Source organism: Pteropus medius, unplaced genomic scaffold (assembly GCF_902729225.1).
Source record: "Pteropus medius unplaced genomic scaffold, Ma_sr-lr_union100, whole genome shotgun sequence".
NCBI classification, from domain to species: Eukaryota; Metazoa; Chordata; class Mammalia; order Chiroptera; family Pteropodidae; genus Pteropus; species Pteropus medius.
Window position 1 is genome coordinate 6,445,959 of NW_024349797.1, and position 15,004 is coordinate 6,460,962.

Here is a 15,004-nt window from a genome sequence, read left to right on the forward strand (position 1 = left end):
CAGATTCAAGTGTTGCGTCCTCTGGGTTTGCTCACCACTTGGTACTCACAGTCCTAACTAATCCACACTGGGTTCTAATTATTTGGGCTGCCTCCCTTAATGGACTGCAAGGTCCTTGTGAGCGCAGAGTTGATTTCTTATTTATTTCCCCGTTCACAGTATCTAGAGTAGTGTCTGGCATATAGTAGGGGCCCACTAAATGTTCATTGACTAGAAGAATGATTTGTTTGCCAGGAGCCCTTCTTGGAAGGTACTAAGTACGGCGCCCCTTTGCATGTATAATGGCCAACCTTTTTTCTCTGTTATCAAACATAGCATCCCAAAGTAGATAAACTAGAGTTTTATCCTTACCAGCCATCTTTTGCTTATCCCCATCCCGCTTTCCTAGCACTCCCCTGCACCCTCCTGCTGCACGCAAAGCTCCAACCTTGGGAAAATACCATGCAGTGTTTTCATTCTAAAGGGGAACAATTGAAAGCATTTCTCTGGTAATTTAAGCACACAGCTGCTACCTTTGCAAAAGCCTTGTTGCTAAATTATTCCCTCAGCTACTCTTTTGCAGTAAGGGAAAGAAAGAAAAAAACACTGGGGGGAAGAAAGGAACTCTAGCAAGAAAAGAGACTGTTTTCTTTGGGGTTTAGCTTTATTCCTCTCCACATCCTCTCCATTCAGTAACTGTACGGCTCCTGGTGTGGCACGTTCTGCTACTTTTCCTTTTAATGTTTTAAATGCCACAAATGCCTGTCATAAAGCACCTTCTTAATTATGCAGAAGTAGCTCCGAATGGTTAGTTAGCAGCGCTATTGCAATTACTGCACTTTTTCAGGTCTGCTGCTGTTTTATGGGACACTGTTTTCTAAGTTGCTGATTAAGATGATATAGTGGGCGGAGTCCTTTTCACCATTGGAGAGAGGCCTCAGAAGGCAGGGATAATGAGTCCTCAGGAAGGAGTTTATGGCCTGATAGGAATTAAGGAGTGGAGCCGAGAGGAGGGGTTGAAGAGAAATACTCATTTGTTTACAAATGAGACCGCCTAGTTTTTTTCAGCTGTCCCCTCTGTCCATTCCTGATGCTGAAATTGTTAGAGACACATCCATGGTGGTTCTTGGAGGGAAGTCCTAATCTCAGCTGGACCTAATATCCTGATGCTTTTACACATCCTTGTGTAGTAAGAGTCTTATGCCGGAGTTCAAATGCTGGCAGGGAAATTTAAGAGCCATGAAGATTTGAATTGATCTCTTTAACTTGCTGTATCTCTACCGTTTGTTTTGTTTTTTTTTTTTTAAACCAGATGTGAATAATGCTGTATGCCCATTTTGAACCTTGAAGGCTATGCTTCTAGTATTGTTTTAGGTACTAAATGAAAAAAATATATATATGTAAATTTGAAAGCAACGTGCTATTGTAAAATAGTTTATTCATTCATTCATAAATATTTATTCAGTTGAGTTACTGCTATGTCCTAGGCACCATGCAAAACCCAGGGGATGCGACAGGAAACAATACCATCTGTGCATTAAGAGAAATGATGTTCTAGTCAGGGATACTGACATTAAACCCATCAGGAAATAGGTATGTACTTTCAAGTGGTGATGAGTTCTCTGAAGAAAAATTAAGTAGGATGAGGGACTGGACACTGTGCTGGGGATGCTATTTTGGAAGGAATGGTCAGAGAAGGCGTCTCTTTGGAAGTGCCATTAAAGCAGGTGCCCGAATGAAGAGAGGCAACGAGCCATAAGAATACCCAGGAAGAACATTCCACATTGAGGGGATGTAATCACCCTGAAACAGGAATGCACTTGGCTTATTTGAGGAACAGCAAGGAGGCTGGTGGCTAGAACACAGTGAGCCAGCACAAGGTGGACGATGACGTCCAAGCGATGCCCAGGGCCGTATTGTGTATGGCCTTGTAGGCAAACTGAAGGACTTTGGCTTTAATATAATCTTATTTACATTTTAAAAGAATTATCCTGTCAGCTGCGTGCCAATTATACTATAAAGAGGCAAAGGGGAAGAAAAGACAAACTGAGGAAGCTATCACTGGAATTCAGGCAAAAGTTTTTGTTTTACGGTGATGACGTGGATGTGTTACAATATTATTTTGCTGTTCTCTGCTTTCACAAGTATTCTCTTCTTAAAGTAGCGGAGTTTGAAGCTGCGACTTGGACCTAACAATGAATCATTACCGATTTTGAAATTAATATATAGAATAATATTCTTAAATTTTTTGGAAACCGTCATAAAATATTGAAGGAGGGTTGGTCTTACTTTACATCTATTTATTTATTAGACATTCAAGTGGAGAGAAGGCTTTGGGACCCTGGGGCCAAATAAATACTAGCAGCCCTGCCCACCAGACTGTGATTGAGAGTTAAGGTTATCCAACCTCCATGTTGCCAGGGCCTCCCTTCCCTAGCTGGGTGGCAAAAAACCGAAGCAGTGGAAGAGGAGCGCTTTTTTTTTTTTTTTTTTTTTTTTTTAGACGAGGCAACCCTTGGTTGACCTCACAGATTGCAAGGACCTTGTCAGCTTACAATCTCTTATTTTTTAAAATTTTTTAAATTTTTATTTTATTATTTTTTACTTTTTACGCCTACAGCACCCATTCTTCCTAGGTGGTCTCCTATTCAAATACTAACCAGGCCCGACCCTGCTTAGCTTCCGAGATCAGATGGGATCGTACTTGTTCAGGGTGGCATGGCCGTAGACGAGGAACACTTTTCTAATAGATATAAAGAACTGTACTGTTTCTCCATCAAAATGGTGATTACAGATACAAGGGACGTGCTCTTGTGTTATAGTCTAAAAGGTTTTTATTTTCGTCTACGGCCACCCTGAACAAGCCCGATCTCGTCTGATCTCAGAAGCTAAGCAGAGTCAGGCCTGGTTAATACTTGGATGGGAGACCACCTAGGAAGACCAGGTGCTGTAGGCGTAATAAAATAAAAAATAAGGGATTGTAAGCTGACAAGGTCCTTGCAATCTGTGAGGTCAACCAAGGGTTGCCTCACCTAAGAAAATAAAAAGGTTTTTATTTTCAAGAAAAGGGATTTATTGGCACTATGGGACGTGTGGATCTGTGTGTGTAAGCGTGTGGATATACTTGCACTGAGCAACTGTTTTACTTTGCTTTTTTCCTTTCCATTAAAGGAAGTAATTTTGCAGGAAAATAGCATGACATTCCTGGCACGAGTTGATTTTTTGTTGTTCAGACTAGGTTCAGCAAAAAATGCTCAAGTTAGGTTTGCTTGTGTTTTCTCTGTACTTTATTTCTGTGTGATCATGTCCATCTTTTAACAGGCATCTTGAGAGAAGGTTTATGCCATATTTTGTAGTCTTTTTACTCCTTTTACTAAGAAAGAGGTATCCTAGAAGCAAGGAAGGAAATATATATATTTATATATTTATATATACTTCTCTATCTGTAGCTTACATATGAATTATTAAATGCATGAGCGAGGGCAGGCAATGGTAAGGACTTGAGGTGTGTGTGTGTGTGTGTATCACTCCCCACCCCCACTACTATTTGGTTATATAACTTCCACAGCTGCTCTTCTGCATTCAGTTAAGATGATCTGCCATATCTAGGACCCCCTTCTATGTTGCCGTCAGTCATTGTCTTCCATTCCCAAACTAGTCCCCTATCTGTCACTTAGCATTGGATACCTCATAATGCTTTTTATCCTTTTTGTGCAGTTGTCATTTCTAGCCAAAGGGCCATCAGCTTTTTTAGGGAAAAGACCATAATGTGTGCCTCCTCATGTGCCCCAGGTCTGATCAGTTCTGGCTCTTTGGTTGCAAGCAACAGAATTGGCTCAGACTATCTTAACTAGGATAGGAATTGATCAAAAGCCTTTTTGAGTAGCTCCCAGAATCAAGCCAAAGACTAGAGGAAAGATTTCCAAAAAGAATCAGATAACCTTGGGAGGTCTAGGTAACAGAAAATAATTAGTAACTTTTTCAGGCTATTGTTGCCAGAATGCATAGACTTTAATCACTCCCCACCCCCTCATCTCCATTCTTGAAATACTCTGCTATAACCTCAAAGGTGTCAGGTAATGTACTGATCCTTAGGGAAGAACAAAGAAGTCACCTTTTCAAGTTTGCCAAATCTATGAACAATGAGAAAGAGATGTAATTACCCCCCCAAAAATTGAGTCGCTGGGTGGCCCTGAGCAACTGTCCATACAATATCACGTGTACTCTGATGTCCATTGTTAGAACTCTGTACAGGTCTGGTGGCAGTGAGGTTGACAGTGATGATGATGATGGTGATGATGAGAAAGAGTTATAAAAATTTCTGCTTTTTTGAGAAAATTATCACAAAATGTCCTTACAGTCAGAATGGCAAATAAGTGGTATGGCCAGTCAACATCTTAATATTAGTTAATACTAGGCTGGCCATCCTTTCTTGTGGATACCTAGGTTCTAGCAATGCTTTCTCAAAGGCCATAGTAATTAACAGTGTTATGCTGTATTAAACAGGTGCTGTATTCACTGAATAGGAGTGCATAGGCTGGAAACAAGGACAGCTACTTGAATCACCTCCACTATGTCCCTTTCAGCCCTGGAGGCATAATTGAAGCATTGTCTTAGTTGTCACTTTTGTGATTTTCATTCTCATAATTTCACTTTATGGTAGCTGGATTACGAACAATCCCAAGGTCAGATTCGTGTAGAAGCTGGTATATTTTATTATTTACAAAATTTTCCTATTGATATGATACATCCTGATCACCAATATTCGTACAGCACTTTTCCCCATCACTATAGTTTTATTTTTTTCCTTGCGACCTTGGCCACATACTTTAAATTCCTTAAGAAAATACTCTGCCATTAAAAATGCTTCATCCATTTTTTAAGAAATGACAGGCTAAAGATGTTTTTCTTCTAGTTCTGTCATATCATTTCTATTCCCTGCATCGAAATTGCCTGGACTTAAGTTGCCTCTATAGTTAGCGGAAACATTATTTTAAGAACAATTTAAATTGGACCTCATTGTGAAACTGGCTACTGACTCTGAGTCGGGACCTTCTTTTGGAGGGAGGTAATTAAATATTCTTCATTGATGCTATTTTAAATGTGTTGAATGAAAGGAGTTAATTATACAGCAGGGAACATGGCAGACTTCTGACTAATAATGAGCTCTATGTTTAATATCTTCATCTTTGTTAGACTCATTAAAGTCGTTCAAACCAATCGGATGGCTTGAAGTGAACGTAGACTCATGACTAACCAAATACAAATGGAAATCTCTCACAGATGCAGGGGCTCATATCTCTAATGATGACTTCAGGGAAGGGATGCAGATATATTGCTTTGTTCTGTGCAGTACAATCTGTTTCGATTGGCCTTCTATTGTGATTATGGGGAGAGGAAAAGAGCAAGCCCAATTGTTATGAAAGATTGCATCTGTTAAAAATGGGCTGATGTGTGTGCAAGAAAATTATAAGAGGAGTTGATTTGTTTTCCTCAAATCTTTACATGGCCAATCTCTTTAGAGTCTGGTACAATATGGAAATTTTTGTTCTGCTAAATCCTCACAAGACATGTGTTAATTCTGCATCTTGGGATACACAAGAACTGCTAGAGGACCAAGTGTGCTCCTAAACCCTACATCTGCTGTTAAACTCACCAGGAGACATGTGGAATCTTGAGATCAAGTTTCCCATATTCTCTTACTGGTTTCTTCTGTGTATTTAAATAAATTTTTGTAAACTCCCAGATATTTAAGGTACTTCTTCTTAAACCTCTCCTCCCTTTTGATTGCTTCATGAAACAGCATGTGGCTGTATTCTTATTTCTAGGACTCCCAGAGTTCTGTTCTGTCCTTGATGTCTTGGAGATTGTAGCGTTGACTTGCCAAGTACGAGAAGATCAAAGAAACTTTCTTCTTCCATTCCTTCTTGAATTCTCCAAGGGAGTCCTTTCACCTGCTTCGGGGAGGGGGAGCATTAACAATGATTGGCTTTGAGATCAATCAGTCTGTAGCTGATCTTCACATGTAAGAGTTGGGAGACATTGAAGAATAAGTAGGGTGGGATTACCAAGTTCTCACATGAGTCCAGGCAGCTGGTGTGTGTTAAGTGGGGAGTGAATGCTAGCACAGAACAACAGCCACCATGGAAAAGGAAAAAGATAAACTTGGATTAAAATCTTAGCTCTGACTTTTACTAGTTTTTCATGTGTCCTGGACCATCATCCCTGGACCATAAGCCCATTATATATAATCTTTAAAATGGGGATAAAGAAATCCCTGCTTTGCAGTATTGCTTTAAGGATTTATTGATATAATTTGTGTAAAGCACATAGTCCAATGCTCAATTATTTTATCACTTGTTATTAGAAATGTGATGGTTACAGATTGTTTTTTATCTAAATAAATCCAATTAAAATCTTTCATTTTTATTTATCGGAGCCTTCTAAGCACTGTAATTTTCCTCTGAGTCTTACTGTTCATCCCAACTGGAGATCTAAGATAACTGTCTTCTTTGTGTTTGTTAATTACTTGACATGTTTCTTCTCAAATTAAGGAAAAACGTTTATTTCCTAGTCACTATTTAGAATGAAAATGTGAGACTAAGTATTTATTTGGCAAAGCACAGTAGAATAAGGAAGAAAAATTGGGCATTCTATGGGGGAGATTCCTTTGAGAAAGATAAATTCCTCCCCTTTTTGGAGGGGGGAGAATTAATGAGGTGAGTGTCAGCTGCCCCCTCCTCTGCCCCCCAGCCCCCACACACACTTCAGTTACCTCTTTCTGGGATCACACATCGCAGTCTGTGATAAAAGTACCACTGCAATGCCGTGGAACAACGTTACCTTCACAATCTCAGCTTCTTTTCTGGCCAGGCCACTTTTTGACTAAGGAGGTGGTGAAAAATTCAGGTAAATACAAAAGCGTGACTGAGGAAAACAAGAGGAAATCACATCTACTCAGCTAAGAATTATTCTAAATTGTGTAGAGACTTAGATTGTTCACGTCTGTGGAGAAGTTGGACATGAGCCATTGGTTCTCATACTTGCATGTGCATCAGGATCTCCAGGAGGGATTGTTAAGTCATAGATCTCTGGGACACCACCAAAGTGGGTCTCCACCAAAGTGGGTCTCCAGCAGAGCCTGAGAATTTGCATTTCTAACAAGGTCCCAGGTGATGCTGATGCTGCCAGCTCAGAGACTACACTTTGAGAAACACTGTCAAAGTGCCTCGCTATTCAAAATATGGTCCCTGGACCACCAGTATCAACATCTCCTGAGAGCCTGTTAGAAAAGCAGAATCTCAGGCTCTGCAGAAGATCTGCTGAATCAAAAACTGCATGTTAACAAGCACCCTGGGTGACTTGTTTACGCATTAAAGTTTGAGAGACACATACTGATCGAGTGGTTATAGGCAAGGGCTTTGGACAATTCAGAATTTGAATCATTCAGATCTGGGTTCAAGTGTGAGTACCGCCATTTTTTAGCCCTGTGACTTTGGAGGAAGTTGTCATTTATTTTTTTTAATCCTTAGTTTTATTTGAAAAATCGGGATGATCATACTTACAAAGTTGTTTCAAAGACCGTGATAATATATGTTAAGTGCATATAATTAGTAGCGTTGTTAAATGATGTTTATTCCTTTTTATGTGTAACCTGTCCTGTGAAATCATTAAAAACAGCTGTTTGAAGGAAGTATTTGAAATTCTCTCTGAAGTATTTTTATATGTCCTGTTTTGAGAGAAGCTATTTCCACAGTGCAATATTAGCTTGTCCTCACAGTATTATTTTGTCTATCAATCACAGCTGTAGAGATATGGAATGGATCAACTCTGCTATAACCCAACCTCCTGGTTTGACCTCTGAATTTGAGAGGGAGGAGTGTGTGTGTGTTTGAGAGACAGACAGACAGACAGACAGACAGGTTTTTTGGAAGTGATATGTTTGGGAAAAGCAAGGGTGTCTCCTTTCCTTCATAATAATAGAGTATGCTGTGCATTATTAGAGATAAAATTAGATTTGTATTTGACAATATCTGTTAGTAGGTTCTAACCTCACTGCGGTGTTATGACAGTGAAGGTTAGGCCAGTTAATAAAGTGTTCTGAAAACAATGAAAGATACTCTGTAAAATTGGGTGTTTGGCATTATTTAATTTTTAAAAGTATAGTCCTTAGTGCTATTTTCTTGATTCTCTAATCAACTACAATTCTAGTATTTTGGCAGTTGGAAGATACCCGAGCCCTCTCAATGACTTCATCAATTGAAAAATAAGACTTTGCATTTAGTGTTTTATATTCTCAAAGCTCAGACGTTTCAAAGTCATGTTAGGTAAAAATGAAATATAATGACTGCAGAGAAAACAGGTGAAAATGAGAAATGTGATACTTCCTGCAACTTAAGAGGGTTAGTAGGTTACAATGCAGATCTCTGTACAGGTGAAGGAAGGGGTCTTTGAACCCTGAGTGTGTCCGTTCCTCTTAGAAAGCTGTTCTGAAATTATTGTCTCCTGTACAAATAGGCCCCTTAGGACTGGTCTTTATGGAGGCATGCCTTACACTGTAACTACATGATTAGCATTTACAAATAAGGCAGCGGAGCTCTCCACTGCTTCCTTAGCACCCAGAGTAATCTTTATCAACAGTAACAGTAAGTCACCAATTCTTAACAGTATCTCCTGCTGGTTCCTTGTAAGCAGGGTAGGTGTATGGGGAAGGCAAACAGTAAGACCTTATACTGCAAATCCTTCAAGCTCTTGCCACTCAATGTGTGATGTGCAGGACCAGCAATAGCAGCATCACCTGGGAGCTTGTTAGAAATGCAGAATCTTGGGCTCACTTCAGATCCACTGAATCAGAAATTTGCAGTTTAACAAGATCTGCAGGTAATTCATATGCATGTTAAAGTTTGAGGAACACTGTTTGAAGCAACAATTCTTCTTGTAAAGGGAAATCTAACTGGACAAGCATCTAAAACCATTTAAAGTTCAAATGTAGAGAATGAAATTAGTCCTTACCAGGATGGAAAGTTTCTTTCTTTCTTTCTTTCTTTTTTTAATTTGTTGGGGTATCATTGGTTAAGAACATTATATAATTTCAGGTGTACAACATTATGATTTGACAACTGTGTACTCTATTGCATACTTACCACCTGAAGTCTAGTTTCCTTCCATTACCAAATATTTGACCCCTTTTACCCACTTTGTCTCCCTCCAAAAAGTAACATTTCTAATTAGAACAATTCTGCCTATATTGGAAGACATTTTTTAAAAGTTCCTAATTCTCTTCCCTCCCAAACTCCCATCTGTCCTCTGAAGTAACCTGAACGGTTTGACATGTATCTTCACTTCCTTCTCTGACATCAATGTGTATCTGTTCACACGTTACAAAAAAAGACCTTACTGCTTTGAAACTATAAAATATTATACTATATAAACTGTAAGTCTCTATAGAACTTACAGTAGAATTGCTCTTTGTCCCCTAAGAATCCATCACAGACATCTTTTATCATTCATATCATCACTCATATCATTTATATCAGATTGTCAGGTCATCTAGGATCTAAAAAAGTTTAAGAACCAATGGATTGGAGGCTTTTTACCCATTTTCCCAGGGGAACATTTTGAAATTATGTCCTTCTGAGCTGTGTTATCCCTCAGATTTGTATAACTGAGTTAGTTAGGGTGTCTTAGAGTGCAAAGAACAGAAAATCTGGCTTAAATTGCCTCAATCAATAAAACCAAGCCATTGACTTGTGTAACAGAAAAGAATGTCAGGCTCACTTCAGGTGAGACTTGATCCCAGGTTCAAAGATGTCACCCAAGGTGTTACTGCTTTCTTTGTTTCTTCTCCGCCTGTTTTTTTGTTTTTTGTTTTTGGTATTGAATTTCTACCAAAGCTGGATATTCAATATGGTTCTCACATAGTGGCCAGCGACTCTAGGGCCATCTGCTTTCTCATTCATTTCGAGTTGGAAAAAAAAAGAGAATCTTTGTCCCATCAACCTCAGGAAAACATTATGGGATTCACTGAGCTTGGACTGACTTAGGTCACATGCGGAGTTGTTTTGCCAGTGGGATCATGGATTTAGTTAGAGCATATGCTCTGTCCCTGGAGCTGTGACAGCTTTCCTCCAGCCTCATGGGTCTCCAAACGGAAATTAAGGGAATTAAATTCTGAGGCAGGAAGTAAAAAAAAAAATCCAGCAACCCAATTTCTCTGAATGCCTATTCCATTTGGTGCTATACTCACACTACTTCCAAGACCTCGTGTCAACACCACGAGACAGGTGTTATTGACTCTGTAAATGAAATATCTGCGATTGTGGCACTTGTCAGTTTATCCTGCAAGATTCCAGCATTATGAAGAGGTGATCAGCTGGGGGTTAGGGAAGGGGTAAGTGGGAAAAGAGCCAGACTCATTCTTCCCTCAGCGAGCCTTCACCCCTCTGCATAGTTGTATAACCCATACATTTATGCTCTCAATGCCTCTTTTCACCAAACCATTTTTGTCTATTATATTGGAAAAGTAGAACTTTCACTAACATCATTCAGTTTCCTTAATTAAAAAAAAAAATGTTGCTCTATACTGTTGATATGAAAGAACTAAAATAATAGATTAAATATTATTTCTGTTACAGTTATTCGATTCTTACATTAAACTGTTGCATGAACATGAATCTGAAACCAATTAAAATGATTATGCATCGATTTTCCTGTTGCTAAATTAATCAAGTTCTTTAGATGTGGTAAAAATAAGAAACCGTTTAGATTGGAAAAATAAGCTATGATTCAAAAATTATTGTTTTAATTAAAAATACCTCTGGAAAATTTCTTCTTTTAAACCGAAATATCCTCCTTAATAAAAGATTAACAACAGATTTTTTTTTGTAACACGAAGTGTACCTGGAAAATTTTTGACAAAATAATTGAAAGAAACTTACAGGACATATAAATCAGCTTGGTTCCAGAATTCATCCTGGGCTACCTAAGATTTTTGTAGCTCAGAAGCAAATATGGAGACATATATTATAGAGGAAGTAAATCATTTGATTATATTTTGTTCTGAATATAATCTATGCAGTTGATTCTCCTGAGCTTCATTCAATGTGCTTTCACAATTAAAATATCCTCTACTCCTCAAAAAGACAAGAAAAGATTTCTAATTTAACTGTATTTTTGCTGTTTTCATTAAATTACTCTATTGGGTGAGTATTTGTACATTCCAACTGCCCAGGTGATTATTGGTGAAAATCTTTGCCTGACAGTCTCTGTGGCACTTAAGAGAAAGGAAAAGACTAAATGTTAAAAGCAAATTTGTGTGGCTTGCCTGGTAGAGATTGAATACCCTTTTATGTTTCAAATATTTCTACTAGATAATCAGGTTTGAAAGGTAGATAAGAAAATTTATCACCACTTTGACAATAAGAGAGCAGACAGTGCTTAAATTACTTGCCTTAGGAGAGTGAGGGAAAATATATTGATATTTGTTCCATAACTGATTCTGTCCTCAGCACCAGGCTGTGTGATATGGGGTCACAGGAAACCTGTGACATAACTCCTGTCCTCAGGGTGATTACGATAAGGTTTTGAGAAAAGACAGACTAATATAAATTAAATGTTTTATGTTATCCATTAGCAAGACTTGTCTGTTCTATCTCCAAAATAAATTTCAAATGTGACCCACTACTCACTAATTCTGTCTATCGAACTAGTCTATTACGATATCATTTCTCACCTAGACTTCAACTCTACCCCCAAGCTGATCTCCCTGCTTCTAATCCTTGTTTCACACCAATTTATTTTTCATATGGCGACACAGCCAGAATTATCACTTAAAATGTAAAGCACATCATAGAACTCTTCTTAGCCAAAAAAAAAAAAAAGGAGAGTGGGGTGGGGTGGGGGTGTCCAGTCACGTCCCAGTGCATGTAAAGTAAAAATCCAAACTCCTTTCTTTTGCCTTGAAGTCTTTACATGATCTTAGCCCTGCTTAAGTCTCAGATCTCATATGCTATTATACTATGCCTTGGGGTTACTGCCCTCTGGCCTGATTAACCTTCTGATTCTTTGAGGGTATAATAGAACTTATTGTTTCCGTGTGAAATATGCCTTTCCTATATGTTTAGGTGGGTGCTTTCTTTTCATCATTCAGATTTCACTTACATCTCACCTCTGTGAAGAGATTTTGCTTGGCTACCCTGTCTAAAAATATCCTATTTGTTGATTTATTTATGTGGATATCATCTGTCTTCAACTTCAGTGGAAAAGTCCATGAGTTATGTGCTTCTGTAGGTCTCGTCTCGTTCATCATCTTATTCCCAACATATTAAAATAACATCTTATATTATAGTAGACTCTGAGTAACATAAGATGGCACTGAATTAGTATAATTTTAGATAAGTGTAAATGCATTCAGGATTTTAAACAAACGTAAAAGGCCTGGATTATTTAGTAAACATTTTGAGGAGGCGTATCAATTGGAGTAACAATCTCGAGGTTAAGTAATATTCTAATGGTGTCTGAGAGGGAAGGGGAGTATGTCCATGATTTTTTTTTTTGCCCTTGCCTTTACCTCTACCCTGCTAAGAAAATACAGGATAAATTTCTTTGGAATTAAAAAAAGAAATCTAAACTGCCTGCAATTATTTTTAAAGTTTCTGAGAAAGCTTTCTTTTCTTGTTTTTCTTTTTTTTAATTTGGGGAAGTTTTAAAAATCAAATAAAAAGTAAAAAGAACTAGTACTTAATGTCTTAACAAAGTATTAATTTGATTGAGTTTCAGAAAAGACTTCATTAAGCTGCATGATAAAGTGATTATTCAGTGTCACTTTCATTGAGCTTTCAGCAATTATCTGGAACAGTTTTTAGAGTGAGGCAACATTTCCCTTTTCAGTAGCACTTGAAACCTCCTTGATGTTGACACAGAAATGCTGATAGGGAAAGGTGAGGAACAAAGGGCTGCAAGCCTTGGTTCATGCATGCTAAAAATATCACATCCACCTCAAGAAGGTTGAGAAATATGTCAGAGGCATTCTCGAGCATTTTTTTTCCCTGTTAAGACCATTCACAAATGGCTTTTGAGTGAAGTGACAATGAATTTTTTTTCATTCAAGTCCTAGCCCATCTCCGAGCATACAGTTTGAATTAAATCTTTATATTTAATTTTCTAATTAGATTTTTCTCCTTTCATGGCCTTTTAAGCTTTCTATAACCTCTGTACTTCCTTATTTCATTAATCCCTCAAATACCAGCATTGTACTGAGAGATTTATTGTAGTATTTCCATCATTGTCAACAGAGCCACAAGATCGTTCTAGTATATTGAAATTTCCCATCCATGAAAAAATGCTGTCTAGGATTTGTAAGTATTAGTTGATTCTTATTCAACTCTGTGATGAAAGTAGAATTTTTTCCACTAATGTTTTATTACCATTAAAGCACAGACAGGTATTTTATATTAATTTGGATAAAGAGTAGATAATAGAGAGCTGGAGTTTTCTAAATTAGATACATTTTTGGTAGTTAGTTCCATAGTTAATCTTAATTTATCACTTAGAGTAGGGTAATTATCCCAATATGGAAATGAGCCAGGATTATTGTATCACTGGAAAGTGACTAAGTTTTAGGTTTGTGACAAGGAAGTATATAGAATTGCCTAAACTTCTGTAGTTTTTATGCCACAGTCCATCATATATTTCATCACATTTCAGAAGATGATTTCTCCACCTCCTTATCAAACAATCTTAAGAGAAAACGTTCTTGTATTACTGGTGGAGTTGATTCATACTCCCTTTAATTTAATTGAAAATGGTTGATCGGTAAGGTCAATTTTTATGAGTTTGTTTCCATCATTTGATGTGGCAAATCATTAGTTATCATTATCTGAATTAGCATGGATTTCCATGAAAAGTGAAGGGAGTAAATTGCTTTATGGATTTTTGAGAGCATAACTTTTCTTAACACACATACTTTTCAGCAGTTACCTTGTGTTAAGTTTCGATTTCTAGTCTGCAATTTCTCCAGCAATCTAGAGGTATCTGTGTCTGACAGGACATGATGAAAGGATCAGGTTTTAGAAGGTACGAAAAAGGGAGGTCTCTGGAATCATAAAAAAAATAATAATAAATCCACATTAATACAGACAGAATTTCAGTGAATGCTATGTAGGGGAACACCAGTGAGATGCTTTAGGAAGAAATGGACCTGTTTCCCAAGAAGAGACAAGACTTTAAGGAGAAAAAGAAAGGGAAAGTTGAAGTAAAAAGAAAGCGATGCACACACATACCTTTCAGTGATTTATTCCGATGACCCATGTTATAGATTGAAATATATCCCCTCACCCCCCAAAAAAGTTCACATGTTGAAGTCTCAACCTCTAGGACCTCAGAATGTGACCTTATTTGGACATAGGGTCTTTACAGTGGTAATAAAATTAAAATGAGGTTATTAGGATGGGACTGAATCCAAGAGACTGATGTCTTTAGAAGAAGAGATTTGGGTATGGACACGATACAGAGAAGACACTGTGAGATTTGGGTATGGACACGATAGAGAGAAGACACGATAGAGAGAGATGGCCACAGTGTGCTGGCCATCTTACAAGATGCAGAGAGGTGCCTGAAACTCATCTGCCCCTCATAGTTCTCAGAGGGAACCAACCCTGTCAACACTTTGATTTTGGACGTGTAGCCTCTAGAACTGTGAGACAGTACACTTATGTTGTTTAAGCCACTGTTGTGTTACTTTGTTATGGCAGCCTAACAAACTAATAATAGCCTGTAAATTATGACTAACATTTCAAATTAAACAAACTATCCGGAAGCTTCTCAAACATCAGGATATTGAACCTACAGGAATTCCAATAACTGTTTTCATTGAACTTTGGAACATAGAATTCAAGGACATTTAGGATCCAAGCATAGTTCTATGAAAGACTTTTATAATCAAAAATTCAAGTATACACTGATTAGAAGAATTTAAATATATATATATTATATATTATATATATATATAATATATATATATTTATTT

The 15,004-nt window shown here is 37.7% G+C and overlaps 1 protein-coding gene and 2 pseudogenes across 1 annotated transcript in view; 2 read left to right on the plus strand and 1 right to left on the minus strand.

The window, feature by feature from the left end:
* Window positions 1-15,004, plus strand: part of NRXN3 (neurexin 3) — a 1,605,778-nt gene that overhangs the window by 1,168,713 nt on the left and 422,061 nt on the right. The window lies entirely within an intron of this gene.
* On the minus strand, window positions 2,591-2,709 carry LOC120619852 (uncharacterized; annotated as a pseudogene).
* On the plus strand, window positions 2,822-2,935 carry LOC120619950 (uncharacterized; annotated as a pseudogene).